The sequence below is a fragment of the Drosophila hydei genome, unplaced genomic scaffold, assembly GCF_003285905.1.
Source record: "Drosophila hydei strain 15085-1641.00,03,60 unplaced genomic scaffold, DhydRS2 tig00000339-arrow-arrow-pilon, whole genome shotgun sequence".
Taxonomy (NCBI): domain Eukaryota; kingdom Metazoa; phylum Arthropoda; class Insecta; order Diptera; family Drosophilidae; genus Drosophila; species Drosophila hydei.
Genome location: NW_022045712.1, coordinates 972,501 through 989,810, shown reverse-complemented (window position 1 = coordinate 989,810; position 17,310 = coordinate 972,501). Strand labels below are relative to the sequence as shown.

Here is a 17,310-nt window from a genome sequence, read left to right as displayed (position 1 = left end):
TTGCCATTTTATTGTTCTTGTTGCTCTTTTTATTGTCGATGCTGTTGTTGTTGTTGCCGTTCAGTTAGGTGCATTCGCCGCGCGACCTTGAGCATTTTACAATTGGCGCGACTTTGGCAGCGTGCGCACATAAAACTATGTATGAACGTTTATCTATGTAAGTATATATGCATTTGGTTTATATATACACATATACATATTGCACTTTCGAATTGGCTTCTACGATCGCCGCATAGAAATTTCTTATTGCACCCTACACTCTAAAGTGTCGGCCAGTTCAAATGTCGATTAACCTAAAAGTGTGTGCGTACATATATACATGTACATGTATGTATGTGATTCGTTGTGAGATAAAAATGTTTGATTTGTTTTTCATGTGAAAAATTTGATTCGTATATTGATATCAAATTCGTGCTGATCAAATTTAGTTTCAATTCATCAGTTTCTGCCCATTTGCACACTTCCCGCAAACGTCACACCGCAGAGATTACATACAAACATGCACAGCTACCCAAACATGTACATTCAGCGCATACATACCTACATATATACATATGTTTGTTTGTATGTATGTATATGCGTGTGCATGAGCATTCACAAGAATGTGGAGAAGTGTACACTTGCAATTTCGCCGCGCACTCCTCCTTCGCACTAGTTCACATACTCTATCTCTATCATGCTGCATCACCGCATCACATGCTCCGCGCTCTTTGCTCTTCGTTAGCTTCGTCTTCCTTCTTCGTCTTCGTCTACATTTTCGCCTATTGTCATGCAGTTTTGCGTCTTTTGATGTTGCCTGCCTGCTTGCGCATTATTTCGGTTTGGGTTTTGGTTTTGTTTTTGCCTTTTCATTTTGTCTTCTGTATTTGCAATATTTGCGCAACTAAGCAAAAAATAGCTATGCAAAAAAGCACAAAAAAAGCAAATACCGCACCGCATTTGTATAAAAATTGTGTTTGGCAATGAAAACGGTTGAACATTGGCTTTCACACACCCACACACACATGCGAGCTTTTCGTGGCGTTTTGCCGTTTTCTCAAAATTGTGTTTACTGCTTTTTTTTCGGTTTTGCTTTTAGCACACATGCACGAACTTGTTTTATTTTTAAGAATTTTAACAATTTGTGCACTTTCTTTTGTTTGCGAGCAAACATCACAGGCGTGGCATAGAGGGCGGCGGGAGGCGCATAGTGATGCCAGTTGGCGATGGCAGTGGGGCATGGCAACGTGAACGCTTTGGCAGCTATTGCTGCTGCCCCGTTTGGGTCAAGTTTTCAAGGGCACGCGCGTGCAATATGCGATTGCGCTGCTGATGACCGATCGCAGGGCGGCTGCGGTCGACGGTTGGGCGGCTGCAGTCTCTCGAAAGCTGTGCGAAGAGTGTGATTATGCATACGACGCGACGGGTGCTCTCAGCACACGTCTAATGCGATCAGTTACACTTGCCAACTAGAAAGCTAAACACACACATGCATACACATACATACGTACATGCATGGGCTGGCGCACACCAACACACGCGAACGCACACACGCGCTGGCTCTTTCGCACGCGTTTGGCCTTGCACGCTGCTGCGTCACCCGCTGCACTTCCGCACACACACAAAATTCGCACAGCTCTCTCACGCTCACGCTCTCGCTCTCTGTTTCTCTCTCTCTCCCTTTTTACTATGCGCTCTCAGCACACAGCGTGCGCTCTACATCTAATGCGAGTGCAATTGTCGCAGCGACGTCGTCGAAAAGTGAAAAGCTTGCAAAATAGAATGCGAAAAAAAACGGCAGCAGCAAAAGACCGCGTCGTCGCTGCGTTAGAATCGTTTTGAACGCCAACGCGGAGCGCAGCCAGCTGCAGTAGCGTCGCTGCCGCCGTCGTCGTCGCTGTCGCCGTTGTCGTTACTCGTTTTCATTTCGCCTGCGGTTTCAGTTGTCATTTTACTACAGTCGCTGTTAGTTATTTGTGTGCGTCGTCGTCGTCGCCGTCGCTGACGTTGCATTCTAAGTGGGTTCTCGACTTGAAGCGCACGCATCCACCCGCAATCGGCAAAGCAAACAGCAACTCACGCACTTTTCTTTTAGTTCCTTTAATTATATTGTTTTTGTTTCGTTTTGTTTTGTCGCCATTGCCCATTTCCGCTTTGGCAGTGCGTTGTAAAAAGGCGCGCGAAACGCGTGCGTCGCTGCCCGCAATCGCTGCCAGCTGCATATTGCTGGTTGCGATCTCAAGGCTAAACGCGTCACTATGTTGTTGTTGGCTTTGCTGTAGGAGTCGTGGTGGGCGGCTCGTGTAACGTTTCGCCTGCCGCGCCGCCGCCGTCGTCGCCGCGTCTACGTCGCGCGTCAGCGTTGCGTTTGCGTTTGCGTCAGCGTAGCAGCATTGCGTCTACGTGTTCATATGCGCAAATTCCTTTGGACGCGCAGTCCGTGCCGTTTGCCGTTTACCGTTCACACATTTACCGTTGTTGCCTGGCGCTTTGCTGCTATTGCTGTAATTGCGAGCAATTTAGCTACTGCTAACTGCTCTGCTTTAATTATTTTAAACTTTTTTTTTCGTGTGTTTCCCATTTGTTTAATTCTTGTTCTGTTTTTTTCCTTATTTTGTTGCTGAATTTGTCGCGTAGCGCACAAGAAATGAACGCCACGTTTTTCACATAATAATAGAAAGAGAGGGCCAGTGCGAGCGAGAGTGGGAGAGAGTGAACGAACTTTTTTCAACATTTGTGCAAATAATTTTTTGTTTGTTTGTAGTTTACAACAAATTTTTATCGTGTGTGTCGCTGCCTGCTGCATAAGCAAACAGGGTGAGTCAAGTAAATAGCAAACGATGCGAATTGCAGCAAATCGAGACCTTAATTAAAAACATGGCGTATACGCTATATGGCCTATGCCACATAACGTATACGCATGGCAGTACACTTATCAAGTTTCAACTCGCTCTTCTTGGCCCACAAGTTCATATCATCATCATTGCTTTTTTATGGCTATCAATGGAATCGTCTCTATAAAGTACTGTTTTTTTATGAGCTCTTAAAAAAATATTAAAAAATAATATTCAAAATTCATGAAAATTCTGGAAAAAGTAACAGACACTGACATCGTATGTAAATGTTTCCGAAATGCTACAAAATTGTATTTAAATTATTCCAAAGCATATGTTAGTTTATGATCATTATAATAGTAGTGGCAGCATCTATCATTTACAACTGCTTGAAGTTCTTTAGAGAGCATCCAAATTGACTCTTAGGCAGCTGCTGCTCTCATCTTGAATGTTGACTCAAGATTCTCAGTTGTATCTTTGCTAAAACTGCATTCGTGTGCAGTTCAGTCAGTAGTTATCGATAACTGAAGTTGTTCAGAATGTCGACTTAAGCTTGCGAATATATATACACTATAATATATATGTAATATATTTAGATATATGCAGCTGTGTTCATAAAAATAGTAGTGCCCACAACACAAACCATATAAAAAGGTTTTTTTTTCAGATTGAAACTGAAAAGATTCTATTTTTTTCAAGAACAGAACGTAAAGAATGAAATTACGAAAAAGTCCCGTTACTTTCGTTTAGAACTTGTTTGTTTTTCACGATTTTAGAAAGATGAAAATAGTAGTAGAAAAAGTAATATGTAATATATATGTATATTAATAGATATATTTTAGAAAATGCTATATATATATAGGGTATACAATTAAGATCTGTCATGCTCGGGGTTTGTTATTGTTGTTGCTGTTTAAACAGCTCTATCGACTGCGACGCTTATCAGACAAAAATACAAAAAAAAAAAAATAATAAAATGAGAATTTGGAAATGAAAACAGATTTAGAATTAGAAATGTGAAATGTGAAATGCATATGCAGTCAGCGACGTCGCCAGCGTCGACGCTTTCTGATAAGCAGTAGGTGGGTGGTGATGGGCGGCGGGTCAAGAGGTTGGGCGAGACACACACAAAAGCGAAGAGAGCGCAGGGCGCACTGAATGCGTGTTCTTGTTGCTTTCGCCGATAAGAAAATGTAGCAAAGGCATGAGTGGAAGAGAGTGTGTGAGAGAGAGAGAGAGAGAGAGAGAGCAGCGTAGAAGCGATCTGTTTTTTTACAGTCAGCAGGCAAGCCAGGTGCGACAACAACAACAATTGCGTTGCTTTCGCTTAGCAATTGTTGTTGGTGTCATTGTGAATGCTGTTGTTGTTGTTGTTGCACTGCTTTGCTTAATGCAGTGCAACGAATTGCGGCGAAACTTTTTCATCAGCCCACACGAAACGGCAAAGCCCAAAAACAGCAACACACACACAGCTTGAACCGCAAACGTGGCAAACAACATGAGCGAAGGGTAGGGACGCACAGGTTGAGGCTGTGAACGGTGGGCGGTGGGCGGGCCAAGAGGAGCAGCGTCGATTTTCCCACGAGTGCCGCAACGCTTTTCATCAACGTCAGCGCTGACAGACAGCCAACGACAACAGATGTGAATGAGAATAGACGAAATGGCGAGAGAGAAAAAGCAACAACAACAACAACCACAGAGATCACAAAAAATAGTAAAATAAATGCACACAGACGACGAGAGACGATGCTCAGGTGTGAATCGCATTTGGCTCTGCTGCCCAGTTTCCCATTTTTCCCATTTCCCAGTTTACTTAGCTGCACGCCCATACGCCCACACACACACACTCACACACCTTATCCGCAAAGAAAGACTCATAAATTTGATTCAATTACAATTGCCTATAGGAAAATGGTTAAGAGAAAAGCATGAAAAGTCATGTCATGTGGCAAGGGCAAAGCTAGTGGAAAAGGAGAGCTGAACTCTTATCGAAATCGGCTCACAATAGTTTGTGAATGTATATAGCACATAATATATAAATAAATATAAAAAGTCAAATTATTATTTACAATTATTTAATATGTACATAAAATAATTAATTAAAATAATTTAAAATTATGACAATAAATTCATATATTTTTTATATATTTTTTATACAATCTAGATTTCAAATATAAAATAAAACTATGAATATTTACATTAAATTTAATAATAAATAAAAAAACGTATAAAATAGTTCAAGCTTATTATTTACTTCAAATATTTTTTTACTTGAATATATAAATCTTATTTATTTAAACGGCTTAAATTTTGTTTTATTGATTATTTACCATATTATTAGTTTAATATTATATTTAAAATAATATACTTTAATATTACACTGTTTTAATATTTAATCTTTTAAATATTTATTTTAACAAGAGAATATTTTTAAATATTTATTATTTAATTTTTTCAAATAGTTTATGGCTTGCATATATTTTATCTTTATTTATTAGGAAACAAAAATAATTATTTGAAGTAGTTTATAGCTTTAATATATTTCTTATTCTTAAGCGCATAATTTAAATATTTTAAACTTTTTATATTTGCTTTATATATTTTATTTTTAATATATTTGTTTTATGATATATTAAATATTTTGCTTAGCTATTTTATGCCTTAAATATATTTCATATTTTGTATATTTTTGATATTTTAAGAATTCGCTTTTATTTTCAAATATTATATTTTTAATATATGCATATATATTTTATATATAAAATAGTTTGTTTTTAGGTTTCATGGCTTAATTATGTTATTGATTATTGTAGCTTAAATATTTAATTTTTTATATATGTATTTATATATATTTATTTTAAGATTTTTATCCTTTGAATATTTATTTATTTAACTTAGATTTTTTTATTTAAATATATTGTAGTGTGAAGTTTTATAGCTTTTCAAAAATGTTTTTAATTAAATAAAAAATTTAATTTGTATGCTTACAATATAATTTTTATTAAAAAAATGTTTTTTCAACTTCATTCCATATCTATCAATATATTGTATATACTTTTAGGGCATCTCAACTTTCGGCTTGCCTTTTGTTGTTGTATTTTTTGTAGCTCAATTTGAAGCTGTTTTTGTTGTTGTATCCTCTCTCTTTTTAAACGTTGTTTCTGCTGTTGTTTCTTCGTGACGGCGTCGTCATTGTAAAAATGGGTGTGGGAAAAGTGGGCGGAGCAAAAAAAAGTGCGACGCCGCCGCCGTCGTCGTCGTCGTCGTCATCGTCGCCATCGTCGTTGGCGGTGGCGTCAACTCTTCGTGTCTGTGTGTTTAGTTGTAATTGCATTTGTACAACAGCAACAGCAACAACAACAACAACAACAACAGCAACAACAATTTACTATTTGCTGTTTGTGTCGTTTGCATGCGACACGCGCTTAAATTGAATTGGATCATATCTGCCTTTTTCTCTCTCTCTCTCTCTCTGTCTCTGCCTCTGACTCTTCCTCTCTCTCTCCCTGTCGCTCCAATTGTGCCCCCCCTCCCAGAGTGCATTGGCGAACAAGCAAACGCATTGTTGTTGTCGCCGTTCTTAACTGCATAAAGTAAATTGTGGCCACGCCCCGGCGGCGCTGCCTTTCTCTCTCTCAAAAGTTAGTTAGTCAGTCAACTGGTCATTGGAAAGTTGTTTCGTTGCCGTTGTTTCTCACATGAGTGTATATTTAATGCACATTTGCGTATGCACGCCATACGGAGAAGCCTTCTAGCCGCATTGCGTATACGCCCCGCTTCGCTACGCCCCGCCATAATTTCATTAGGCAACAATTGATTTGCTTGCCACGGCAATTGGCAATTGGAAATTGGAAATCGGGAATTGGCTGTGCAGCTGCTGCGCGCATTCTGAACTTGCCACACATTCGATTTGATGAATGAGCTTAATCAATTTTCACAGCTGGCATTGTTGTTGCTCTGATTGTTGATTGTTGCACAGTTGCACAGTGGCACAGTTGCAAGTGTCTGTTGCACTTGACTCTGAATCGCTATTGAATTGTGCTTAATTGCAGTTCGCACTTATGCAATTGAGGCTCGGCCAATCGAATGCATTCTCATCTCATCTCTCTCTCTCTCTCTCTCTCTCTCGCTTTGTGGCTTTGTGTGCCTCTCTTTATACTTTACACACAATGCGCGGCGGCATTTCGCTTTGTTGTACGCTGATCGATGGCCTTCTTATAAGTATGTGTCTGTGTGTGTGCAATTTCTTTGCTACCCTTTTTTAATGCCTTTATCTAATTGCCATTCTTTATTTTTCTTTCATTTGCAGGTAAGTGCACACCTGGAACTAAGCGTCCACTGAGCTGTTGTCGTATTATTTCCTTTCTGGACATGCATTTTGGTGAGCTAATCGAAACTAAGCCAGAGACTCGCTCTATCTACCTCTCTCTCTCTCTCAAAAATCAAAACTTAAAATGATCTGGTCCTCAGTCCGTATATCCATTCGTCCGTCTGTTCGTCCTGCTGTCTATCTGTATAAACACATCTGTCCATCAATTTACATCACTCATCGTATGCATATCACATAACTATCGTATACTTATCGTTTACCTATCTTATAGCTAATGTATTCCTTGTGTATATCGATCGTATACCTATCGTCTAACGATCGTATACCTATCGTCTAACGATCGTATACCTATCGTCTATCTATCGTCTATCTATCGTATACCCAAGAGTTCATATTATTTAAAATCAAAGATTTCTATATAATCTTCAGATCTTTGCGCATATCTCGCATGCTTAGAAAACTGAATCTTATCCATTTTGTTATATTCATCCAAAAGTATGCACAAATATAGTTATCCATATATTGGATTTACTGACATTTAGTTAAGCATTAGACGTTTTACAACACTGTCTTAAGCATCTGCAACTATTTGAGGCATATTTCTTATAGATATATGTAGTCTAAATAGGTCAACTTAAAGCACTTACGTTTATTAGTAAGTATCCTAGGAATTGAAGTCATTTACAGCACTGCCAGCTCACTTTACAACACTATGCATGTGGATTTGTCCACGCTTGACAGCAGTGCAAACTGATTTCACGAAGAGAAGGGAACTTGAAGTGCATTTGGCTTTTGGCATTTGAGTTAAATTGACTTTATGCTGTTTTACAACACTGTTTGGCAGTTGCGAACAACATTTAGCTGCTTGCGAAGTTTGCCGTAAACAGCAAATGCTTGACTGATTGCGAGGGTTGCTCCGTCATGTTCTAGCCCCTCCGTGCGGCAGCTGTGTGAGTTGACCCAATTTCGCGAGTCGAGGGGAAGATTTCTATCAGCTAAATGAGTGTTTGGGCAACCCTTCGCTTAAAGTGAAAGTTGTGGCACGTGTTGTAGCAGCAGCAGCAGCAGCTGCTGCAGGAACAGTTCCTGCCACAGCGACGTGGCCAATTGTGCGATGCTTCTATGGAATGTGCCGTTAGGTTGCTTCCGCTTAAAGACAACATTTTCGTTTTCATCTCGTTTCTGTTAGGGTAGGGGTGCAACTTTCACTGGCAGCTGCCCAGGCAGTTGCATGCCACATTCCGTTAGCCATAAAAGCCGGCATCAATCATATGGCCGGCAGTTGAGTGGAACGTGTGGCATGGCTCGCTGCCACAAAAATGGGGCGTTATCGCTCTTAATGACACGTCATTTGTTGCAAGTTCTGCGCGGCTCTGTGGCAACTTATTAGATTTGCCACATGCCAAACGATTCATCTTTTAATTACCGCGCTGAAAGCGCGCATTTTTCAATCGCGCATCGATTCCAGCCGCATTTTGCGGCTGCGCGCAGTTCTCCCTCCCTCTCTCTCTCTCACTCACGCTCTCTCTCGCTCTCGCTCTTTCGCACTGACTACCCACGCATGCCTGAGCAATTTTGCTGTGCGCTTTGCACTAAAATAAATCTGCTGCGATTTGTTTGTTTGCACAAGTCGCCGCCAGTTGCGTCGAGTCGCGGAGCTGCAGCCGCGCGTTGTGCCCCACCGATTGGTGGCGTCTCCGCGTGCAGCCCGTTAAGCGCCTGGGGGCTCGCAGCCTGCTTAGCTGGCCAACGCCTGGCATATGTCCACAGATACCCTGTAAACGGGGCGGTTGGATACATGAGAAATTCTTATATAGAATATGTGTGGCAGTACCAACTATATATATATGATATATATATATATATATATATAAATTGGCTTATATTAAAGTTTTCAGGTTAACTTTTACAGGGTATCTTGCTGGCATGCACTCGCCATGCCGCTGCATGCTTACATTTTTCCTTAGTGCATATTCATGTGTCTCATTTCCTCTCTCATTCACTATCGCTCTCTGTCGCTCTCTTCATCTGCGCCCTCCCTCTCTGCCTCACTCTTACTCTGGTGTTATTTATCATAAAAAATTGCTCAGATTTGTTTTGCGACGGCAAAGACATGACGCTCATTTGTTAGCAAACGAACTGGCAACGGGCAAACTGCAGAGGTACTACTACAAGGTAGGCAGGTAGTTGGGGGGCCGGAGGAGTGGGCAGTGGGCAGTGGTGGGGCTTGACTGCAGCTTTGGCACAGGCTTCAGCTCCAGCTCCAGCACCAACACCAGCACCAGCACCAGCTGCCTGGCAGTCAGTCTTTGCCGCCTTCCCTTCCCCACAGCCTGCCATATGCTTTCACTCTAGGCGTTTTTAGTCGATATGGCATACCCTGTAAGCGCGCAAATGGGCATGCACTGGAATTTATTACAAACTTTGCGCAGCAGAGCTTAGTGTTTAGCTGATAAAGTAGTGCCTAATATATACCCTGTAAACATTTATCTATGTAGCTGTGTTCATAAAAATAGTAGTGCGACTGAAGCCGAAATATTAGGCAACATAATTTGATGATAAACTTAAAACATAATGAAACTAATTAATTAATTAACATATTTTAATATTAATTAAATGTTTTTTTTTTCTTTTGTGTGTTGCAAAAATAACTAAATGTAGTTGTTCATAAAAATAGTAGTGGCTGCAGAAATAGGAAAAGCAAACTATATAACCTAGTTTAACTTCATATAATTGGTTTTATATATATCTATATATATATATATATATATATATATATTTCGATCTAATGCTAAGTTAACTAGTTACTTGCTATTTCAGCGAAATCGGGTGCCACGCCTACGAACTAGTTCTGTCCGCCTCTCTGTCTCTTTGAAAGTGCACAAAAGATTTTCTCTCTTTTACAGGGTATCTGCTGGCTGTGCTTTGCCATGCCATTGTTATTTGTTGAATGTATTTTTGTGTGCAAATTGTTGCTCTACGCTGGCGTCGTGTGTTCTTATTTTTAATAAATGCAGCCGCCGACTGTTGCCAAAGTTCAACGCAAATATAATCTGTCAAATAATTTATCAGTGTTTGCTGACGATGAGACGAAGAGCAGCAGCAGCGGCAGCAGCAGCAGCAACAACATTGAGACCTCGCTGTCTGTGCCTGTTGCCTTGTGCAAAGTTCACTTCGAGTGCTTGACAACAACAATTCGCATCGATAAAGAAATGCTTTCTTTTACCATCATCAAATGCTGCTGCTGCTGCTGCTGCTGTTGCTGCTGCTGCTTCTTCTTCTACTGCTCTTTTGTTTATTTTTGGAAGCGAAATCTAATGATGCGTCTTCAAGTATTTTCGACAATTTCGCAGACTTTCAGTTTGCAGATCCTTCAGCGAAGGCTTTGATGTTTGCTACCAAGAAAGAAGCAGCACAAAACGTGTCATTGTTGCACACAGCTCATAGCTGTTTGAGTATTTCTATATCTTCTATGCTCTCTCTCTCTCTCTCTCATGTGTGAAATATGAAGTTTTTGTTCTAGTTCATGATTCCTTATTGGAACTAGTTCCTCAACGATTGGTCAGAGTTTTGGCTTGTTAATGTTGTGTTTCATTGCCAATTCGTTTCTGATTGGCTTGTTCCACTTCCGTTGCGTTCCCATTGACTTTGTCTCAGCGTGATTTGCTCTGCGTTGTAAAATGTGTTTCAATTGTTTGTTGGCATTTCGCATTTGGCTAGCCCGATCGACACTCGATTCTCTCTCCCTCTCTCTCTCTCTCTCACTCTGTGTGTGTGTGTGTTTGCTCTCAAACAGCAACGATTAAATTATCTCAAGGTTGCACGCGCGCTATTTTATCTGCTTCTTCTTCAACTGCTGCCTGCTCTGCGCTATTTTCTGCGCTATTCATTTTCCTTTTCGCTTCGGCCCGCTCAGCTGTCTGTCCCATGCCCAAAAAGAAAAGAAAACCTTGGATTGCACTTGGTCATATTCGTGTGGCCATGACTGTCCTTTGGAAATGTGCAAATTTTCAAGAAATAATCTATTTCAATTCAAATTACTTTTGCATCTATAAATAATTGAAATGATTTATATATTTTATTCCGTTCTTGATATATATAAACTAAATTAAATGTTAATAAATTTTTAGTAATTTTATTTTAAATATTTATTTATTTATTTTTTTTATAAAATCTATTTTTAGTAAAGTTATTATAATTTTATTTTGGTCAACTTTTTTCCTTTTATTTTTATAGCTTTTGTGAATATTAATTTTTTAAATTTAAATTTGTTTTATTTAAATTTAAAAAATATTTTCTTTTAGTTTTAAAAATGTTTAATCTAAATTTAATTCCTTTAAGTTTGTTTATTATTCATAAAGAAATAGAAAATTAAATTCTTAACTTTTATATTTAAATTGTCTTTAAAATTAGTTTGGATTAATTTATTGATTTATTTTATATTTAAAAAAGTTTTTGTTTTTTAAAAATATATTTATGTTTTTTCTATTTATTAATAAATAAATGGAAAACTAAATTCTTGAATTAAAAATATTTAAATTATTTATATTTTTTTAAATTTTTTATTTTGGTCCTTTCTTTATTGTTTTTTATTTTATTTTATTTTATTTATATTTTTAATAGCATTTATTTAATGAATAAATTCCCATTAAACTTAAATAAATGCGCATTAGCAATGGACAATTGTTGTAGGATATTGCATTGTCTTGGAATGGGGCCCAGGTTAAGGCAGAGTTGCTGCCACAATTGCGAATCTGCGTGCCACAGGTTGGTTCCGAACATGCTGTGGGGCAAGACGTATTTTGCCTTTGCGGTGTTTGGCATTGTTACCCAGAGACCTACAGAGAGTGCAGTTGTTGTTGTTGGTGTTGTTGTTGCTGTTGTTGTTGGTGTCAAAAGCTGGTCGAAGGCCAGCGAGATTGCGGAAGCTGCAGCAACCACAAAAGGCAACTGTTGTTCTTGTCGCTGTGGATGTTGCGGCTGTTGCTGTGGATGTTGTTACTGGACACCTGTTGTCCCTGCATCGATTTATCGCTCGTGTTGCTGTTGCTGTTGCTGTTGCTGTTGGTGTTGCTGTTGCTGTTGCTGTTGCTGTTGCTGTTGTGGCCAGGCGTCTGAGTTGTAATCGTGCCGTTTATGATGATGGCCTCTTGCCGCTGCTCGCCTTTTATTGCTTTTCGATTGCACCGTGTGAATTATGATCCTACCAGAGCCAGCAACAGGTTGTTGGTTGCTGCTGCTGCCGCTGCTGTTGCTGTTGCTGTCGCTGGCTTTGATATTGAGCGCCAACAGGTGTCGAATTGCTACAACAGAAACAAAACATTTGCCCAGCATTAACAAATGTAACAGCAACAGTTGCTGTCACAATAATACATTCAGCAATACATTCATTAAGAACAAGAGCAACAGCAACAACATGCCAGCAATTGTTGCTAGTAATCATTAACAACAAAAGCAAGAGCAAAGTATGTCGAGTGCTGCTGAATGCAGTAGCAACACTTGCACAATCAACAGCAACACACAGCATATGTTGCTGATAGTAACAAGAGCAGCAGCAGCAGCAACAACAATGACAATCGCATGAAACTTAAGCCTGGCACTAGGCGACGGTTGATGTTGCTTAGTTTGACACCTACGCAGCTAGCAGCTAGCTGCAACCGCACCTGGTTGCTGCTAACGATGCGCGCGTGTCAGCAACATGTTGCTCCTGCTGCTGCTGCGTATTTCGTATCATTAGTCAAAGCAACGCGACACACAAGAAAAAGAAAGCAAAGCAAAGCAAAGCAACTGGCAATCAGCAGCAGCAACTGGCAAAAGTTGCCCAAATCAATTGCTGCCGTTGCAGCAGTAGTTGCTGACACAATCAACAGCAGCAGCAGCAGCAACAGCAGTTGTTGCACCGACAATAGCCAAAGTCTTGGCATGATTTATGGCCAGGCATTTCTCGTAGCTCACCCACACAAAGATGCGGCGCACACCGGCAACACACGCTAATTGTGTGTGAAAGCAGCAGCAGCAGCAGCAACATTGCTCATACGCCCACGTGTGCAGCAACAACAACAGCAACGACGACGACGACGATCGCATTACCATTCCTTGGCATATTTAGCATTCGCATAGACGCAATCATAACCATAAACAGTTTTTGCCCACTTTTTTCCTTAGCCTTTTTTCATTTTTGGCTTTTTTTTTGACCATTTTGGCAACATTTTGTGCGCGGCTTCGCTTATTTTGAATAAACGTAAAGCCGAGCGACGCTTTTGGTCAGCTGCTGCTGCTGCTGCTGCTGCTTGCCCCCGCCGCCCATAAAAGGCGTTTGTAAGTGCTACTGTTTATCCAATGCGCCTAACGGTACGAAAATGCGCCGCATAATTTACGCAAAAAAACAAAAAGAAAAAAAAAACAGAAACAAAAACGAAAAATTGGCAAACAGCTGCCGAAAATAACGTTTCACACACACACATACCATTGCGAGCTGGCTGGAAAAGCTGCGGCGCGCTTTTCACTTTTCACAAATGGCCATGCAAATTACAAGACACATTAGCCGAGTCAACAATCCTACGCCTAACCCAAAAATGGGAGCAACTACAACGGCAATGGCAACGGCAACGGCAACGGCAGCAGCAGCAGCAGTAGCAGTAGCAGTAGCAACATGCCGCATGCCGCATGCCGCATGCCACATGCATTTCGCCTAGTCAGGCGAGAGAGCAGTTTACAGTTTACAAAACGGAAATACGCCAAAAATATGTTTACAGCAGCTGCTAAGCGGCCATTGGAATTGCTGCTGCTGCTGCTGGCAGCGGCAATTGTTGCTGCTGGCCAAGCTAGAGTTGCCAACACACAGTTTACCATAAATATTTCATTATGTAGACTTGTACAAAATCTAAGAAAAACAGGAAAACAAATGAATTTAAATTTAAATTTTAATTTAAAAAAATATTTTAATTCATTTATATTTGTAACTTAACTATTTATATGATAAAAATAAGCTTCAAATTTTCATTTAAAAATAAAATAAATTGTTTAATTTTTTATATATATATAAAAAAATAGTTTTAATAACTTACATTAAATTCATCAATCTTTTTAAATTAAATTCAAATATAAACAAACAAAAAATGATTTTTTGAAGATTTAAAATCAATTTATTTATATTCTTCAATTAAAAATGTATTCCTAAAAAATATATAATTTATATTTTTTTAAGCTTTGTTTTAAAACAAAGAATTTTTAAAATTAACTAAATAAATTAAAAATATTATATTTAACATATTTTTTTAAAGCTAAATAAGATTTATATTTTTTTATTATATTTTTTTTTAAGCAAAGAATACAAAAATTAAAAAAAAATATTTATTTTTAATTGAAAAAATATAACAATTTTTTCAAATTATATATAATTAATATTTCGCTGATGATATTAGCTTTGAGAACATGTAACAAATGGTTGAGTCGTTTGCTAAATTGTTGTCGTAAGTTGCAACACTAAACGGCATTGTGCAACACTGCGTCAAGCAACAATATCAAATGAAAACATTTGATTAACTGCACAGCACAGCAGCAATTAGTTAATTAACTGGAACTTGACTAAGTCTTGAATCATATACATGTGTGTGTGTGTTGCAGATGCGGCTGGCAACCCTGGCAGCTGCCTGGTCAGTCAGTCAGCCAGTGTAGCAGTTGCTGGAGTTTGTCGTGGCCCGTTTGGAATGTTTAGTTAACCGTAAATACCAAAAAGTCGCACTGCGCCCGCGCCATTTTGGCATTGATTGCTAAGACCAAGGCAGGCGCACACACACACACACACACACCGACACAGAAACAGCAGCACACACGCATAGACATGTGAATACACTCTCTGGAGCGTGAATAACATTTGGTAATCATGGCACAAACACGAAAATGCATTAACCAAAATTGTGATCATAAATTTTCAATCGACACGCGGCGGGTGCTGTTGTTGTTGCAGCTTTAACTAACCGAGTGCAGTGTGTGTGTGTGAGTGAGTGACTTGGCCAAGCGCATGAATGACTGGACTAAAACTGAACTGGACTACGGCTACATTTGGCCAGCAGGCTCAACACACACACACACACACACACACATGTGTGTTGCTGTTGCAGCTGCGCGCATTCTTGGTCAGAGAAAGTTTTTGTTGTTACTGCTGCTGCGGCTGCTGTTGCACAAGTGGCAGCTAGCTATGCAGCTTCCACAGCATTGCTGTTGCAGTTGGGTCACTTAAATGCCAAAGGCTGCCAGCCTGTGGTTGCTGCTTGGCATTTCATAGACCTTGTGCTGTGGCACCAACGTGCGTGGGTGCCACAACAGCAACCACAAAGATGCCTCTCGGTCTCTAGCTTGTGCGACACTTGGCCGCAATCCTCGCAGCCTAAGCCACTGCTCCGATAATCATGCACTTGTTTATTAGTCTTATGCTCTTTAGTCGATCATATATATATATATATATAACAATCTCTAATTATAGAAATATAATATATATATATATACTATTATAGATATACTTGATGCAACTTATATATATATTTTTATATATAAACTATTTTGTATATTAAAAGCTAAATTCATTTTATTTAGTTTTCTTTAAATATCATCTCAGTTTGACGTTTTGCAACACTTTTTTCTGTGCACACATATGTAAGAAAAATTAAAAAAATAATTATAAATTTGTATCGAATTTTTTATAAATTTAAAGTTTAAAAGTATTTTTTTTAGCTTAACTAAATTTAATAAAAATACTTTAAAATATTTTAAAAGTTTTAAAAAGTTTCATAAAATTATAATAAATATAATTTTAGTCCAAGCTATACTTAAACTGCAGCTTTAATAGAGTTTTGTTACTCAATTTCTGTGCCAATTAAGCAGCTCGACAAATTTTGTTGAATTTTGGCTTGGAAACTTTATTTTTTGCCCGAACTTTTTGACTTGTTAAATTCGAAACTGAAACTCAGAATAGCCGCAAAATGTCAGTTGGGCGAAATATGCCCAACTAAAAGTAATTTTGAGCTGCTGCAAAGTCAACTGCTGCTTGGTTAGGGCAAATTTAATAAATGTGTTGAGAAACTGTTTAATTGAATTGAGATAGATAGAGATAGAGATAGAGATAGAGATAGAGATAGAGATAGAGATAGAGATAGAGATAGAGATAGAGATAGAGATAGAGATAGAGATAGAGATAGAGATAGAGATAGAGATAGAGATAGAGATAGAGATAGAGATAGAGATACGAGATAGAGAGAGATAGAGAGATAGAGATAGAGATAGAGATAGAGATAGAGATAGAGATAGAGATAGAGATAGAGCTAGAGATAGAGATAGAGATAGAGATAGAGATAGATAGAGATAGAGATAGAGATAGAGATAGAGATAGAGATAGAGATAGAGATAGAGATAGAGATAGAGCTAGAGATCGAGATAGAGATAGAGATAGAGATAGAGATAGAGATCGAGATCGAGATAGAGCTAGAGATAGAGATAGAGATAGAGATAGAGATAGAGATAGAGATCGAGATAGAGATAGAGATAGAGCTAGAGATAGAGATAGAGATAGAGATAGAGATAGAGATAGAGATAGAGATAGAGATAGAGATAGAGATAGAGATAGAGATAGAGATAGAGATAGAGATAGAGATAGAGATAGAGATAGAGATAGAGATAGAGATAGAGATAGAGATAGAGATAGAGATAGAGATAGAGATAGAGATAGAGATAGAGATAGAGATAGAGATAGAGATAGAGATAGAGATAGAGATAGAGATAGAGATAGAGATAGAGATAGAGATAGAGATAGAGATAGAGATAGAGATAGAGATAGAGATAGAGATAGAGATAGAGATAGAGATAGAGATAGAGATAGAGATAGAGATAGAGATAGAGATAGAGATAGAGATAGAGATAGAGATAGAGATAGAGATAGAGATAGAGATAGAGATAGAGATAGAGATAGAGATAGAGATAGAGATAGAGATAGAGATAGAGATAGAGATAGAGATAGAGATAGAGATAGAGATAGAGATAGAGATAGAGATAGAGATAGAGATAGAGATAGAGATAGAGATAGAGATAGAGATAGAGATAGAGATAGAGATAGAGATAGAGATAGAGATAGAGATAGAGATAGAGATAGAGATAGAGATAGAGATAGGATAG

At 38.7% G+C, this 17,310-nt stretch overlaps 1 protein-coding gene across 10 annotated transcripts in view; it reads left to right on the top strand.

Moving 5' to 3' along the window:
- Positions 1-17,310, top strand: part of LOC111605050 (box A-binding factor) — a 149,329-nt gene that overhangs the window by 39,995 nt on the left and 92,024 nt on the right. The window contains exons 1-2 of one of the 10 annotated variants that reach the window (XM_030224047.1): positions 1,699-1,997; positions 7,123-7,194. The exons of 5 other annotated variants lie outside the window; for them this stretch is intronic. The gene's annotated coding sequence lies outside the window, so the exon portion shown is untranslated. Of the gene's footprint in view, positions 1-1,698; positions 2,797-7,122; positions 7,195-17,310 lie in introns of those variants that run through there. 4 more of the 10 variants (XM_030224044.1, XM_030224045.1, XM_030224046.1 and 1 more) reach the window with 4 other exon arrangements.